Raw genomic sequence first — 18696 nt, forward strand, 5'->3', positions numbered from 1 at the left:
ACGAGTGGAGCTCGATATCTCAACACTCCCCCTTGAGCTCAATCCCAATTCTTGCACACCAAGCAGGTCTCTGAACTTGCGCAGCTTCTCTGTGCCCAATGCCTTCGTGAATATGTCAGCTACCTGATCCTCTGTGCTGACGTAAACTAGATCAATAAGACCTAGTAAAACCTTCTCCCACACATAGTGATAATGCACCTCAATGTGCTTTGTTCTAGCATGATAGACTAGGTCATTTGCTAAGTGTATATTACTCATGTTGTGACAATAGCCATTGAGCTACCTCATATTTTCTCTCTGCACATTGTGCAACCCCTGCTTGAGCTGCATTTTCCTGGCTTGCGTATTTGTGCTGTACATTTTTGCCAAAGTATCCCATGCCTCCTTTGGCATACTTACATCCTGAATATGCACAATCATAGAATCTGAAATACTGATAGATAGCCAATACATAACTTTTCTGGCTCTCTCATGCCATCCTTTAAATGTCTGCATTTCCTATTGATTGGGAACATTAGGAAGAATTGGGTCTTCTTCATTTCCTATAATGAACTCCAAATAGCCTTTTCCCATAAGGAAATTCATTATTCTAAACTTCCATTCTTGGAAGTTGTTCTTGTCAAGCTTTTTAGTGACAATCTGTGAAAGAGAATCAGATGCCATTATAGAACACTGCAAAATATTCTGTCACTGCAAGAAAACACAACTTCTGCCTCACAAGGGCAAATCTACAAAACTAATGAAAGTGGTATTTAACCACACAGTCACTTCCTAGTGATGATTTTGCATCAACAGGCAATAAGGATGATTCTGTAACTCCCAATATCTCTATGCATAGGCATACGATGACATTTCTGCGGCAACTTTTCATCGACCTGTAGAGTAGTGGTCGCACAGCAAAAGCGGGGCCTTTTTCTCTGTGCTTGCGGAGAACTTCTGCCTCCAAAACTTCTGTCATAACAAGGAACCATGAAGACAAGAAGTTCTCCGCAAGCACAGAAGTTCTCCACAACAAAACTTTTTCAATGACCATGTAGGTCCTGGTTTGGACACTAGATGGGGGCCATGTGTAGCCTGATGGCTGGACGGCTTTAGATAGAGTTGGCACACTGCCAACTAAGCTACATGCAAGTGTGGGAAGTCATCCCTTGACTGACCGCACTAAGGGTAGATGGAGCATTTCCTAGGACAGCCGACTCTCGAGTTGTGGGGCCCATTTGGAGCCTCAGATGATCCCGGATGGCTCTGGGCCGAATGGTGACTGTAGGTCAATTGCACTATTTTGTGCACTGGTTCTATCGTATGGTCGGGGCCTATTTCAGGACCGACCCCCAGTCGACCATTTTGGACGGACTGGGTCGGTCACCCAATTGAGCCTAGCCGGCTATGGCTGGTGGCTATATAAGAGCAAGCCCGTGAAGCCCATTTCATCACTGGCTACAGCAACCCTGATTCCTTAGCATCCAGCCTCCATCTTCTAGTATTTCTAGCATGCCATCAAAGCTTCTTTCATAGGAGTGCACGGTTGGGAGGAAGTGCCATCTATTGTATCAGTTCTATAGTAATCAAATTTTTGATTCTCCATACTATCTTGTTTTCTCTCTTGTGTACAAGATCCTGTTATCTGTTGAGCACAGACATTGTATTATTTTCTTACAAGATAGTCAATTCAAAAAGTTGTACTTGGTTCAAATACGAATGCTTTCAATAATCAATATATCCCTAAACATTTCTAAAGGTATTACATCTTTAGCGACATATTTCAAATATGAATGCTTTTAATAATCGATATATCCCTAAATGTTTCTAAAGGTATTACATCTTTAGTGACAAGTATACTACAAAGGAGATCGATGTTGGATAATCCATTAATACATTGGAATTGCCAGCAAAGATTTTGTAGTAACGCAACAAACCTACTATCAGTAACGAAACACGTTCTAGCATTTAACTCTGGAATGAACCCCACTATTTAAAAAATACTTTACAATGTATGAACAAATGCATCCAAAACTAGGAGTAAGTGTTCTTTCTTCAGAAGCTATTTTTGATATTCTTAAAAGGCACTCTGCTGATTCCCCATTCGATCTTATGAAAATTGCACATGAGGACAACTACTTGTCATTACTAGAACAAATCAACATGCTACCTACAACTCATCAGCTCAAAAAAAATACATCGCATGAAGTCGGCACAATTGTACTTCCTGATTCAATAAGAATATTCGAGCGTAGGTTCATAACATCTATGGAAGGTCTATCACGATGTGATGAATTAACACTTGAGTATGCATTATTCCCATTCCTCTATCCTTTTGGATATGGTGCTCATGATGGCAAGATGTTCTTCAATGTATACTTGAAAATGAGAATTTCAACATTGTTCTCTGTGTTCACTCTTTACAAACCATACTTGTTGTTGATGTACCAAATACGTCAATCTATTATAATAAGAATGAAGTGGCTAGAGGAAGGGGACAAACCATCCTCCTTCTTCTTCAATGCCATCAGAGACAAAAAACAAAGAGAGTGCATTACAACAATAGTAGACGAGAACAACTCCATGGTACATGGGGAGGTAGAAATAGCAAGTGTCTTTGCAGCACACCTTGCCAAAGTAGCTGGCTCCAAGCCTACACTTCCAGCCAACTAGGGGAGAATGGATGCCTTTCTATCCAACCTGTAGAGGAGTGTAGGTGAGAATGAAGAATTAATGCTACAGAGACCCTTTTTGAGGATGAGATCAAATATATAGTTATGTAGATGCCTAGAGACAAAGCACTCGGGTCGGCAGATGGGATACCAGTAGAATTCTTCTTTTAGTTTGCTCTACCAAGGAGACATGATATGTTTTATGCCTCCTTACCACAGTGTGAGACGAATGATACATAGAATTGCAAAATGTAGAAATCATAATAATTGATGAGATCTCGATGATGACATGACAAACATTAAGCATGGTAATTAGATAGCTATGCAAAACTTCCAAGCAAACAATCTTGCAACCTTTTGAAAATAAAAAGATGCTCTTGTTCGGAGATATGTCCAATTAAATGCAAGGTGCAAGAAAATGAATTTTGTAGAAAATGCTATATTGGAAACTCAGGTTTCTGGAAAACTCTTAAAAAACTACAAATTATGCATTCCTTCACACATCAATACGTCACCTAGAAGATCCTACATCCATAAAATTCTTAAACATAATCAGGATAAGACAACCAATGGTAGAAGAAATTCAATATTACCTAGGTAATATGATCATAAGTGATAGTGAAGCAAACAATTTCATTGACAAGGACACAACTATACTGTGCACCCATCAAAAAGACACACGATACTATAATAAGCTCATACTACATAAGAAATTCAATGAGCATCAAATTAAAACCATCACTGTGACATCCAATGCAGATCAAATCTTAGAATTACAAGAATGGATAATGGATCAAGATTTCCACTCTATACAACAAATTTCAATAGGAGCAAAAGTGATGATCACGAAAAATATAGATCTCACAATCAGAGCTACAAATGGCACTATTGCACTTAGTGTCATACCACTAGAAATAGATAATAAAACAAACAACATTTTAAAAATTCATTCGAAGATCTTATTAACAAATGCAAAAATCACACTAAGATGTAGGTGCTTGCTTCAAGCCATACAAAGCTTTTTTCAACCTGCAAACAAACTCAGGATGAGTAGCATGAACATAACCTGCTGGCTACTCCATAAAGACCTCTTCTTGCAAATCACCATGCAAGAAGGCATTCTTTACATCCATCTGATGTAAAGACCATCCCTTTGATGCAGCCATAGCAATGGCTGATCTTACGGTTGCCATCCTTGCAACCGGGCTGAAAGTTTCTTCATAATCAATGCCATATGTCTGTGCATACCCCTTGACAACTAATCTTGCCTTGTATCTATTTCACAGAACCATCTGCATTGTGCTTGATCTTATAAACCCACTTACAACCAATTGCATTCTTGCCTTTAGGCAAAGGCACCAATTCCCATGTAGCATTAGCATCCAAGGCATCCATTTCTTCATCCATGGCTTTCTCCCATTTTTAATTTCCCATGGCTTGCTCAAAAGAAGTGGGTTTTGGTTCCTGTATCACTTTGACCATATAGGCATAGTGAATGGCTGTAAATCCATCATATTTCAGCCTATCCACAGGATACCTAACCCTGGTAGATCTGCGCAAAATAGGCTCACTTCCAGGTGCTCTCAAAACATCCCTGGTCTTCCTTACTCCAGGTGTAACAACAGAAGGAATACCCAACTCATCATCAATGCTCTGTTCTGAGCCACTGGATTCACCATCCACATAAGAGTGACCTGCATTCACATCAAACATGGGCTGATCTACCTTCTCTTTTCCTTTTCGTGATACCTGCGTACCACTATCTACATTGCTTTGAGGGGATTCTCCTGATCTCAATCTGCCTGTCCATGGCGAAGTATGTGAACCACTGGTAGAGGACACTCCAGGTCCACTGATATTTTGTGATTGCTGCTGTGCATTCTGTGCAGCATTACCATTTTGTGCATCTACATCAATCATCACATTTACTGGTTTATACCAGCTGCTCATCTCATCAAAAACAACATCTCTGCTCACTGTGAACTTACGTGTAGAAGGGTTATAGCATCTATACCCTTTCTGCTGCAGAGAATAACCAATAAAGACGCACTTCTCAGCTTTTGGATCCAACTTGGACCTCAACTCATCTAGCACATGGACATAAGCAATGCAACCAAAAATCTTCAAATGAGAAATATCTGGTTTCCTACCAGTATACATCTCCTCTGGCGTCATGCCATGTATTGCTGCAGTGGGAGTCCTGTTCATTATATAGACTGCTGTAGCATCTGCTTCAGAGCCCAATAATAATCTGGTAGATCTTTTTCATTTAGCATAGCCCGAGACACCTCTCCAATATGCCTGTTTTTTCTTTCTGTAATTCCATTTTGCTGTGGGGTATGACTGCATGAATATTGCTGCTTTATACCATGCTCCTGCAAGAACCGTGCAAACTCATTTGAGAGGTACTCTCCCCCTCCATCTGACCTTAGGCATTTTATTTGCAGGCCTGTTTCTTTTTTAACCATAGCTTTGAAGTGCCCAAACACTTCACTTTTCTTTTTCATAAAATACACCCACAGTTTTCTGCTAAAGTCATCAATAAATGTGACAAAATAGTGACAGCCTCCAATAGATGCAGCTTTTGTAGTCCACACATCAGAGTGGATTAATTCCAATGGCTTTTTACTCTCTTGAACATGCCTAGGAAAAGGTTTCCTTGCCTGTTTCCCAAATTGACAGGCTTCACAAACCTTGTGCATTTCTGCAACCTTGAATTTAGGCAATCCTACAACAATATTTTGGGCTTGCATTGATTTTAGTCGCTGTATATTAACATGACCAATGCGTTTGTGCCAGATATCAATATCTGCAACTACACCGGTCCCATGTGCAAACATTGCTGCACTCAATTCAGGCATGTCTGCATCCAACGTAAACATCCTGCCCTTCTTCTTTCCTTTTGCTATCAAGCGACCGTTATTTTTCATATCCTCAACAAAGCATCCATGAGGATTAAATCTAACTTTCAAGCCCTGCTCAACCATTTGACCAACAGAAACCAGGTTCTTGGTGATGTTCGGGACATGAAATACATCAGACAAGTATTTCTTTTTCCCATGCTGCATAGACAAAGGAAATTTGCCAATCTGCACAATAGGATGTGCAGTATCATCACCAGTCTCCACAAATCCTGGTTTTTCCATTTTTCTTGCATCCTGCATCCATTCAGCGTGACCTGTCATGTGGTTTGACACACCCGAGTCAACATACCATAATCATTGCTTTCTTCTGCACTTGTTACAGAATTTGTCATATGCTGCACCATAAACAAATGCTCATTTCTGTCATCGCCCTGTCTACTAGAGGATGCATAATTGCCTTGCTGCAATTTTCCACTCATAATGTCATTCTGCTTTTTGTAGCAGTCTTTAGCCATATGACCCATTTTGCCACAATAGTAGCATTCAACATTGCTGTTTGCATTTTGGCTTCTCTGCCATCCACCACGGCCTCTTTGGCTCCCCCTGCCTCTAGAGTTACCATGTCCTCCTGCATAGGACTGGTTTTCTTGCGTTTGCTGCATATTCTGATTTCTACCATGGCCTGCAGATCGGCCTCCTCTACCTCTGCCTCTACCTCTGCCAGCATTTGAGTAGAAGACAGTTTCTTTTGAAGTTCCTGCTGAAGAAGATGCACCCCCATTTCTCTGCTCTTCAGAAATTAGAAGAGCAATCAACTCCTCAAAATCAGGAAAGTTTTCACGGACGGCAATGGATGTCTGGAACTGTGCATAATCCTTTCCTAGACCATTCAAGGTCACAGAAACCAAATCGTCATCATCCACTGGCGACCCAATGGAAGCAAGTGCATCTGCAATTTTCTTCACTTTCATGTGGTAGTCATTTATGCTCAAATTTTCTCTCTGCACATTGTGCAACTCTTGTTTGAGTTGCATTTTCCTGGCTTGCGTATTTGTGCTATATATTTTTGCCAAAGTATCCCATGCCTCCTTTGGCATATTTGCATCCTGAATATGCACAATCATGGAGTCCGAAATACTGATAGACAGCCAGTACATAACTTTCCTGGCTCTCTCATGCCATCCTTTGAATGCCTGCATTTCCTGTTGACTGGGAACATTAGGAAGAACAGGTTCTTCTTCATTTCCTGTAATGAATTCCCAATAGCCTTTTCCCATCAAGAAATTCGTCATTCTAAACTTCCATGCCTGGAAGTTATTCTTGTCAAGCTTTTCAGTGACAATCTGTGAAAGAGAATCAGATGCCATTACAGAACACTGCAAAATATTTTGTCACTGCAAAAAACACAGCTTTTGCCTCACACGGGCAGATCTGCAAAACTGACGAAAGTGGTATTTCACCACACAGTCACTTCCTAGTGACGATTTTGCATCAACAGGCAACAGGCATGAATCTGCAACTCCCAATATCTCTGCACACAGGCATACGATGCAATTTCTGCGGCACCTTTCCACCGACTAGCCGCGCAGTGGTCGCACAGCAAAAAACAGGGCCTTTTTCTGAGTGCCTGCGAAGAACTTCTGCCTTCAAAACGGGCCCCGAAACGGCCTCAAATCAGAAAAATAAAGTCACTAAGGGCTTTGCCCTTACCCGCAGCATATACTGCGCTCTCGCCACACCGCGAAGGGCGTCTCAATCTGAAACAGTGCACTCCTGCACTTCTAACTATGCTACCTGCAGAGATTTGCTCCCAAACTCGAAATAGGAAAGCAACACTTGTCCTCTTACCAGGACACCACGAACTTGGCATGCTTTCTTGAGCTCCTTACCACGAACAAGGCTCTGATACCATGTGAAGATAGTGGGAGAGAGGGAAGGAGTCTCACTTGAGGCTTTCTCACGATCACAATGGGGGAATACACACAAAGGTGGAGGCTGAAAACAGTTTTCCTCTTCTTAGTTGTGAAAGCCAAAAGAACTCTAGTACAAAGAAATAGAAGACCCTTATATGTGGGTATCAAACCAAACTCAACTAACTAAGGTGGCATACTAACTGAGCCACAAACTATAGTAGATAAGGATAGCTATCATCCAGCTATTATTCGTGGGCGGTGTACCAACCGCATCTCCAGCTAACAAGTCGGTGACATAAGTACACAACGGTCACCCTGGCATATCTCGAGTGGAGCTCGATATCTCAAAAAGATGATCGAAAATCCATATGGATATGCATATTCACACACACACACACACACACGCGCGCGTGCGTGTACGCGCATGCATGCATGCACACACACGCACACATGCACACATGCACACACATGTGCATGTGCACGTGCACATGCACACACACATGCACATGCGCACACACACACACACACACACACACACACACACACACACACACACACACACACACACACATGCATGCACACACACACACACTTCCCTTCTTTTGTGGAAATTGCCCCCACCCCAATTTTTCCCTTTACCTCCACTGTTCATCCCCCCCTTTTTTTCTATATTTTTAGTATTCTTTAATAAACCCCCCCCCTTTTTTTTCTTTTTTCTTCTTTCTCTTACCCCCTTTAAAAAACATATTTCTTATTGAAACCCCCCTTTTTTTCAAGTTTTCCTATATTGATTTTTTAATTAATTAATTATCTTTTCCTAATTTATGTCTCCTTTACTTCCCCCTTCTTTTAATTAAATTTATAATTATTTTAGAAGAGAAAAATCCCAACGCCCCCTCCTTTTTCTTCCCCCCCACCCGCCGCAATTCTTTTATCCTCTCTCCAAATGGCACTCAAATTTATGCTTTTTCCTAGAGTCACTTAAACTACCCACTTCTCTAGAACAATTACCTCCCCCTGCCTGCCGCATTCCTTCTCTACTTGGCACACATTTTTTTACCCTCCCTAGAGCCGCCTACCTACCTGCCTCCCGAGGATAGTTATTTCCTACCCTAGTGCTTATCTACTCGACTACCCCACTACTGTGCCTATAAAGTACCAATGCTACCCTCCTCTTAACCCATTGACTAAGCCGTTATCTAGCCACTACCTACTGCACTTAGCTCCTATGATCGTACGCCCTACTGTCTGCCTAGTGCGATATGCTGGTCATCACTCTATTCTCTATACTCCCGCAACCGTGCTCCCCAATCCTTTTTCCTATGTGACCTCACCTCCCTCCCATTCTTTGAGTTCCGTAGCCTCTACCTTCAATGCTTGACACGACCTCGTGGTAAGTCACCATGACTGCTCACGGCTACCCACTGCTCACGACTGCGCCTCGACTATTGGGCCACATGGATACTCAGGTGTTTTAGCTTTTATTTAAACCACCTTTTGTTTCCATTTTTGAATTACTTACATATCACCCCCATATCCCCTCTCCTCTTCCACCCTCTGCTCCCTGGTCCATCGGTGGTGCTTGGCCCCCCCTATCCCCTTCTTTATTTTCTTATGTACAAAAATTCCCCCCTCTCTATGTACCTCGTTCTTTTAATCGAACCCCCCCCCCTTTTTTTTTCCTTAGCTGATCCTTTTTTACCCCCCTCTTTTTTCTTTTCTTTTCTTTTATTTTTTCTTTGAAGTTAACAATTATTTCTTAATTTAGCTACTTTAATACTTCTTACATTGAAACATTTTCAATTAAAAAGCATGTACCTTAGCTTAGGGGTTAATTTCTAAAGAATATCATGGTTACACCTTGTTTGGCAAATCTTGAATATAGTACGTAAAATGTCATATCATCCTACCCGTGTCCTGCAACCTACTACATTGTAGTAAACCCACTATAGTCTTGTGCAGTTACAACCTTCTAGCCCACACTTTTGTTGTGTATTATCTCCCTCATATGAGTAGGTTGGACTCATTTTATTCCATTCTTTTCTCACTTCACAAGAGTACTTGGCTTATGCTCTGGTTTTGATTGGTCATTGTGCCATGTAATCATGCATATATAGTAAGATGCAACTCATCATGGTTTGTTGCAAGAGAATTTGAAAGAGGCTACAAGACAAGATAGCTAAAACGAGTGGTCAAGGCACAAGAATTTGATTGCAAGGCAAGGAAATAGATGTCATAGTATTGAAATAGCAACTAAAGACACTTTTGCAATGGTTATAGAGGGAGAACAATTCAAAGTAAAAAGACTCCATATAGAGCATTAGTAGGTATCAGTTGTAGGTGTATGTATTATAGAGGGAGAAAAATGCAAAGAAAAAAGACTCCATATAGATCAGTAGTAGATACCAGATTTCGGTGTATGCATTTGAACATTCTCATTAGAGTGAAGAACATGAGATCTACTTTCACAATTGGTGGGAGAATTCGAAGCAAAAACATCAAGCCATCCAGATATGATGATCAGCCTTGAGACTTCAAAAGCTTTATCTTACACCCAAAAATTCATAGATTGGTAGCTCTAGCAACACTCGAGATATGCATGCCTAGGAGACCTTACTCTCTTGACTTGAGAGATGGACTATGTAAAGTGGAAGGGGTGCATAGCTTAGATCAACTAGCTTTAAATAGTGTGACATTATCTATGTTGGAATCCCCATTAAGAAGATGAGAAATCGCTTGGTTGCACAACATTGAAGATTCTATCAAGCAAAAGGACCAATGTGGCTCTAGTGATTGGCCATAGAGGAAATGATGCATCTCAATCCTAATCTAAGGAGTATATGGGCATCAATAGAATGTAAGAAAAGGAGAGACAACCCAAATGAGGAAGTCATTACTAGAGTGACATTGTTTTCTCATAAGAACACGAGACTCTCTCCAACTAAGAGCCCACTTCCCTCCACTACCTTCCCCTCTCTTCCTCTCTCCTCCCCTTCCCTCTCCCCCTCTCCTTTCTCTCCCTTCCCACACTCCCCTCCCCTCTCCTTCTCCTCTCCCCTCCCCTCCACTGTTCCTCCTCCCCTCTTCTCCTTCCCTAACTCAGGCCTCTGGGGTTAGTGTCATGCAAACTTTTAAATTTTAAAACTATTTTTCGGAGAGGAAAAGCCCTACCCCTCCCCTCCCCTCCCTTCCCTTTAGACCCCTACCACAACTGCACTGCTTTTTTAAAAGAAAAACTCTTAAAAAAACAAGCAATCGTGGCCATAGATGCACAAACCTCCTTCCTTGCCCAATTTGTATCCCTATCAACCTCCCTTTCCACTTCTCTCTCTTTTTGACTCTATTTCTTCTCATTTTTATCATTCCTTCTATAGAATTATGAACAAATTATGGATCCTCTATGGATCGGCATGCTTGTACCACATATGTAGGCATGCTCATGAAATTTTGCAAATATATTTGAATGATTAAGGCCCTTATTCTCACAAAATTTCATAGGATTGTAAATTATTTGCATGGTAATATATGCACATTTCTTCATTTTCAAACATGGATGGTGTATAAGTACCAAAAAATTCTACATCGCGATGATTATACAATAGATGCATGTGTTTGATGGTCTTAAAACTATGCAAAGACTTTTGAATGAGTAAGGAATTTATAATTGAAAAGTTTAATAAGGAATGCACATCATTTGTATGGTGCAACATTTTCTCATTTTTGATCGTGGATGGTGCATTAATGTTAACGTTTCATGCATCTCTATGTTTACACCATAGTTTTATGCGTTCAATGGTCATCAAACTTCAAAAATATATTTGAATGAGTAAGGCCCTTATGATCGCAAATTTTCATAAGGAAGGGCCTTCATACCCATTGGATATCATTTGCATGGTGGTTAGGAAGGCATAGTTCCTTGTTCCTCATCATTAATCATGCATGAATGTAAAAAAACTCTCATAGGTGTTCTTCTTCTATGGGTATGAGTGAAGGGTACTTATATATTACCCCCTCTAAGGCCCATTCGAAGTACCATACACATTAGGGGAATTTTGGACTCAAAAAGGGCCTCATAAGGAGTGGATTAGCAAAATGGATTAAGAACTAATAAGGTCCTAAAGGGTCCCATCACCCCCATATGAGTCCAAAAAAGTACACCTCCCTAGGCTTTGGTGGTCCCAAAAAGTGCACCTCCCTCTCTTGCTTGGAGGATCCCCACCATGTGCGAGAAGTCTACCCTCTTTATACCCCAAGGTGGTCCCTGCTCCTAAAAAGTATCTCGCGGGTACTACCCCCAAAAATTTAAAATTTTTCAAAAGTGCCAAAAATGACCTGAAACTCTTCCAAACCTTCCCTCAAACCATGCATATGCACCCAAATCCCTTTCCAACCCTTGAATCCTTCTTCTACTCACCACAGTCACTTTCCAATGCCTCAATCCTTCTTCTTCTCACCTAATCACTTTCTGACCCCTCACTCCTTTTTCTTCTCACTATAATTATTTTTCGCCGCTTTTCAAACCCTTTCATGGCTCCATTGCAAGATTCTCCTACAATGTGGTGCTTGGTAGTTGATAGTGTAACAACAAAGCTATTTTGTAATCTAATTTTTTAAATTACTTTCACTCAGTAACTCAAACATCTCTCATTGTTCCATTTCAATGTTACCAACAATAAGTAGAAGTGTTTCCTGAGTCAGCACATGTGACAAAATGTATTCTTAGCAAGTTGCAATGGAGCAAGCAATCAATCAAAGGGTGCAAGCTACATGGTGCATGAGGGCTACGTCTAGGGATTATGAACTACCTTCTCCATGTAGCTTATTGGATAAACATTATTCAAATCTTTTCAAATATGTGGAAGTAATCTCGATTGGATTTCAAGGAACTTGAGCATGGATGGATAGAACATTGAGGCAATCAAAGGTAGAGGGAAGAATCTTCTTCAATGTGATGGAAGTGGTCATTCTTTAGCATTTACCACTATACCCATCAACATTTATATGTCTTGTATGTGTTCTTTTCCTTTAGAGGACACCTATTATATTATAGTGTGAAGATGGAAATCACGATATTGAGAAGAAGATGATGATCAAGAATCACCCAATTTTATTAAAGAAGGGGAATTACAAGACCAAGTCTTAGGTAAACGTACAATGCTAGAGTACAATGACGATATAGGAGATCAACTCGGTATAGAGTTGGAGATAGACTTGTTTGGTGCAGGCAAATTGGCATGAGGGCGAGATAAACAAAGAGGGCATGCATGATGGAGCATTCTTTTTCTCTCTTTTTTCTCCTCTTTTTTCCCCTCTCTTTTCCTCTATTTTCTCCTCTCTTTCCTTCTCCTTTGTCTCTCTTATCTCCTCTATTTTTCTCTCTTTTTCCTTCTCTCTTTTCTCCTCTCTTTCCCCCCTCTCTTTTCTCCTCAGTTTTTCTCTCTTTTATCCTCTCTTTTTCTCTCTTTTTTCTCCTCTCTTTCCTTCTCTCTTTTCCTCTCTTTTCCCCTCTCTTTTCCTCTATTTTCTCCTCTCTTTCCTTCTCTTTTTTCTTCTCTTTTTCTCTCTGATCTCCTCTCTTTTTCTCTCTTTTTTCTCCTCTCTTTCCCCCCTCTCTTTTCTCCTCTCTTTCCTTCTCTCTTTTATCCTCTCTTTTTCTCTCTTTTTTCTCCTCTCTTTTCTTCTCTCTTTTCCTCTCTTTTCCCCTCTCTTTTCGTCTCTTTCCTTCTCTCTTTTTCTCTCTTTTCTCCTCTCTTTTTCTCTCTTTTTTCCTCTCTTTTTCCCTCTCTTTTTCCCCTCTCTTTTCCTATCTTTTTTCCTCTCTTTTTCTCTCTTTCTTTCTCTCTTTTCCACTCACATGAAGCTTCAATAGCCTGACATTAAGCAAGCATATACAGACTTCTGTCACTCTAATTCAAAGAATGCAGGAGTTTGTAAATGCTTGCTTAATGTCAGGCTGTCACTCTATTTTTTCTTTTGCCCCAATGATTGCATGCATGATGGAAAGAGGGCATGCATGATGGTAATCTTTTTCTTTTCTTTTCTACAACTCATCATGTGGATAGGGACCTCTTTAGCCTCGCCTGATCTTCGGGATGCCATCTTTTGAGAGTTATATAACATTTTGGGACACCCTCCCACTCTTGAGGAGTTATACACATACATGACGGGTACTCTAAACACCCTCCAGGAGTTGGCAGTACAGACTCCAAACCACCCCAACCCCATACCAACAGCTGAGATTACTCCTGTGGAGTCGAGATAGCCCAGCAGGCGATAGAGCCGCTAGCTTTCTCCTTGATCATCAAGGGTCCCTTCTCCCCTGCGGTCTAGAGTTCCTTCTCCCCGATCATCAGCACTCCCTTCTCCCCTGCGGTGGTCTGGAATCCTAGTCCCTTCTTCCCTGTCAGAGGCCCTTCTATCCCGCAGAGCCGCTAGTGTACTCTCGTGCAGTCGAATTTTCATACATTGATACATGTTGTCCCTCGTTTACAGGCCCCAAGGGCTGATCAGGAGGAAGAAGATAAGGATAGTGAGGAGAAAGAAGGCAATGAAGAAGGGAGGGAAGAAGGGAGCGAGGATGCGGATGACTTAGATTAGACGTAAAAGTAGTGCTAGCCACTCTTTTTTGTACTTAAAGCCATTGGCTTGGCTTCATGCCTCTCCTGTATATACACTCCTTTTGTTTTTTGTACTTGAAGCCACAGGATGTGGCTTGGCTTCATGCTATATATACATACAAGCACTTTTTGGGCTATGAATTAATATATACTCCTTTTATTTTTTTGGCTTTCAATTTCCTTGTGCAACGTTCTATCAATGAATGCCTTGTGAACTAAACGTTTTGGAGTTGTAATGTTTTATTCGGAATTATAATCATCAGCTATAGACATGCTAATTAAAATGCCAACCGTGCTAATTAAAATGCGGTTGGCTATAAGAATTGAATTGCACAGTGTGGAAATGGGATTCTTGTAACCACACAGCATACACAACATACACAGCATTCTGTTCAACCACATAAAATTCTGCTTTTATTATTTTAAAAAAATTGTAGAACGTCTATAAGCATGTCTATGAACGCATCTTTCTATTTTTTTAAAATTTCTATAGAGCGTCTAATAGCGTGTCTATAGGCACGTCTGTCTATTATATAGATGTGTCCATAGATGTAGGTCTATAGACACGCAAATAGACGCACTCGTAAGTTTTTTTTTAAGTGAAAGAAACACGTTCGTGTGTGCGTCTATGGGTGCTTTGTGTTTTTGTGTAGTTTCATTAAATCAATACACACCCACACCACATGTGCACATTATGTATGGACAATGATGTTAAGCTTAAGGTGGGGCCTCGAGCTCTAAATGGCGAGCTCTAAATGGACTTAAGGAGAGGGTAATAACCAATAGGTTGAGTATAGGGTTAACCATCCCAAGGTTGTTTCCATGGAACTACTATCTATTTTTAGGATAGGAATCCTTACCCTTTTGAACATATACACACATGCATAGATACATGGCATGTGCAAGCATGCACGTGCACGTCACATCATACATAGAGACACACATGCAAACCGTAACACCAACAAGGGTGTAAAGCGCATGAAGATGCTAAGCTTGGGGCCAAAGGAAAGTTCCCACACACGCAAAGCTTTTGAGTCCGTACACGCATAGACTCAAAAACACCACGATATAATAAACATTCGCATTCGGTCTATAGTTTTCCATCGCCTTTGCTGTTGTCCCCATTTGATTAGACAGTTTCAACCAGAATGGCTGACCATCGTGAGTTTTCTATCGACCCTCTAGAGGCCGAAATTGCTGCCATCTTCCGCGTGCCTCTCCCTCTCCGCTGCTTGGATGAATCGATGTTCACTCCCCAGATGGTAACTATAGGTCCCTTTCATAATCTCACGTTCAACAAGAGTGCAGCCTCCAGTCCTGCTTTCGAGGAGATGGAGCAGTATAAAATGACTGCATGCGATATTATGATCCCAAATGGGCGTTTCTGTGAGCTTGTCAAGTTCCTGGAAAAGAAAAAAGAGAGAATACTTGACTTCTACGAGGGTCGGCTGAGAGAGTACCAATGGAGCGACTCGGATCTAGCTCTAATGATAGCTAAGGATGCCTGTTTCATCGCTGCAATTTTGCATTCTGTATTTCAAGATAATCGTCCTTCTTTCGCTGAAAAGATACAGGACGAGCTAAAAAGCTTCAACCAAGATGTAGCAACTTCCCGTTTCTACCCGATATATCAGAAGAAAATGTCGCGTCCTGTTCAAAAGGCAATCTTGCAAGATCTACTGCTCGTGGAAAATCAGATTCCTCTTTTTGCTGTGGAACAAGTTATCAAGATGGAGGGCAGATGCACACACAAAGATGAGGCAAGGAGACGGGCTGTTTCTGGCAACAATGGCACACCGGGTTCTTCCCTTCACCAGATCCAAAAAGATAGTCCTCGACAGGGTAAGGCATTTGAGTATAGAATCCGGAAAACATCTTCTAGACTGCATGTATGCCATTGTCTGCATGAACACCTCCGGAGATCTTGACGAATATCCCATCGAACCTTACCCTGACGAAGTCCCGGGTGCAAGAAAGCTATATACGTCGGGGGTATCGCTGCGTGGCCACGGAGGAAGCTTGAACGAGCTCTCCTTCGAAAAGGGCACCTTAAGGATCCCCAAAATCCGTGTGAGCGACGACACTGAAAAATACTTCAGGAACCTGATCGCCTACGAGAGTTGCCATAAGACTGACAGGGTGGACGTTCTTTCCTATCTCCATTTCATGGATTTTCTCATAGATACTCCAGAAGACGTGGAGCTGCTTGTAGAAAGCAAGATCATTACGGAGAACATAGGTAGCAACGAAATTGTTGCTAAGATGTGGAATGGGCTGTGCAGAAACACAGTCTGCACTTTCTCGCACAAATACAAAATTGCTGCAGACAACGCAAGGAAGTATTGCAAGTCAATATTTACTCGTTTGTGGGCGGAATTCTATCACAATTACCTGTCAAGGCCCTGGTTGGTGGCTTCTCTTATATCGGGAGCAGCTTTGTTAGTCATGACCTTCCTAACTCTGTGGTACACTACTCTACTGTACCGGAACGATAAGCATTCAAAAGGGTAAGCACGGCCAACGTTCGGAAGTGTTATGTCTTGAGTACATGAGCATATAGGAAAGAGATGCAGTGACTCACCTGTTTAAACTCGGAATGTCCCCATAGATAATGGATGCAGTTGGCGATAAAAAAATCCTATTCGTATGTCGCATTGTAAGCGACTATCTTATTGACTAAATAAGCGGGATGAGAAGCCCCGGAAACTCACACCTCTGCTGTTGTAATCGCTCACCGTAGACCATGTATGCAGCCCATCTATACTAAAGCAATCTCATTTCCTTCAATAACCTGCTTAATGGTGTCTTTGGTTGAAGTTAACAATTGTAGATTAGTTCAGCTTCAAGTATTAACAACTTGTATGAATAATTCAAATTCAAGTGCAAAACTCTAAAATTTCACGGTGTATGATTAGAATTCCGACGGGTTAGGCACTTGCTCGTACAATTTGCATTGAGACGTGTCCTAATAGTGTATGTTGGACTTTTCTTACTTTGACCGTGGTTTGTCCTTTGCTTCTCTATCTTGTGCATAGTTGCCCATGTTGCTCTTTGACCCATGGCCTTTCCTTAGAGAACCCTTTGACCCATGGCCTTTCCCTACCTTCTCTATCTTGTGCGTAGTTACCCTTGGACATTCAAAGAGCAAGTGAGTCTACATTCATGGACCTTTTGCTAAAGTGCTTATCACACTTGTTGGCAATGATCATTAATTCAATTTTGAGTCACGTGCCGATTGAGTACATTAGGGGAATTTGGGACTAAAAAAGGGCCTCATAAGGAGTGGATTAGCAAAATGGGTTAAGAACTAATAAGGCCTACAAAGGGTCCCATCACCCCATATGGGGACAAAAAAGTACATCTCCCTAGGTCCTTAGTGGTTCCCAAAAGTGCACCTCCCTCTCTGAGTTTGAGGGCCCCCCCACTCTCAAAAAGTTAACTCCCTTAACAACCTTTAGGTGGTCCACATTCCCAAAAAGTATCTCGAGGGTACACCTTAGCCCAAAAATTGAAAAATTTCCAAAAGTGCCCAAAATGGCCCAAAACTCTTCAAAACCTTCCCCCAAACCATGCCTATGCACCCAAATCACTTTTCAACATCTAAATCCTACTCTTTCTCACCGTATTCATCTTCCAATCCCACATTCATACTCCTTCTATCATAAGCACTTTGCAACACCCAAATCCAATTTCTTCTCATCATTTTGTCCCAAACTTGCTTCCATTGATCCTATTATATCTTTCCATTGTCCCAAACTTGTTTCCATTGATGCTATTTTATTCTTTGAAGTGATCCAAGGCCTTATTTCTAAATCCCTCTCATGGCTCCATTGGAAGATCGCACCAATAAGCCACGAAAAAGCACGTTGCACATCGAAGTTGCACCAGAGTATGCCACAACTCGTTAATGTTATGGCCACAAGTTTGCCCGCAAAGATACACTATATCAATTACGATGACAATAAGGAAGAAAGCATGTCAACTTATGGAGTGTTGGTGAACTCTATCTAGTGGATCCTTTGATAGGTGCTCCACCTTTGTTTGAAAATGTGACGAGTTTGATTCAATACATAGGTGATGGTCTTCAAGGCTTACTAGGATATTGTAAATGCATCGGCCATTCCAATGCTGAAGCACACTTTGCGAAGGTTCACTTATTGAGAATGGAAGGAGAGACAAAGATACTTAGGGATACCATGCATAACCTCCAAGAACAACTAACCCAAGAACCAAAAAAACTTGCTGACTCAGAAATTGCAAAAGAGAGGTCACAAGATTAATAGATGAGAAGAATGAACTGTTGAAAAAGGCTTGGTGTATCCAACAAGAGCTTGCTACTTTGACTAGGAGATTAGAAAGGATAAAAAGAACCCCTCTAGGTTACAAGCATAGGATCAAGCCCGTGCAACCAATGGAGAGCTTGGCATATGGTGGTGGAGCTAGGAAACACAGGGTGAAAGCTACAAGGTATGTATATTTGGACTATTTTGTAATTATGAAGCATTACTTACAAATGAGTCATTTATTTTTCTAATGTTACCATGATTTCTATAGAAAATTTATGGAGAAGGTTATTGGAAGAAATTCCTTTGACAAACTTTGTGCCGTAAAGAGTATAATTAAGAAGAAAGAATTCAGTTGTCCATGCATG

General features: G+C 41.2%; 1 pseudogene; it reads left to right on the top strand.

Annotated features, from left to right (window-relative positions):
- Nucleotides 1–15193: 15193 nt before the first annotated feature.
- LOC147892887 (UPF0481 protein At3g47200-like) lies at nucleotides 15194–16774 on the top strand (annotated as a pseudogene).
- The last annotated feature ends 1922 nt before the right edge of the window (nucleotides 16775–18696 follow it).

The sequence above is a fragment of the Dipteris shenzhenensis genome, chromosome 16 (genome assembly GCF_047967505.1).
Source record: "Dipteris shenzhenensis isolate YYH24624 ecotype China chromosome 16, Dip_SZ_1.0, whole genome shotgun sequence".
Classification (NCBI taxonomy): Eukaryota; Viridiplantae; Streptophyta; class Polypodiopsida; order Gleicheniales; family Dipteridaceae; genus Dipteris; species Dipteris shenzhenensis.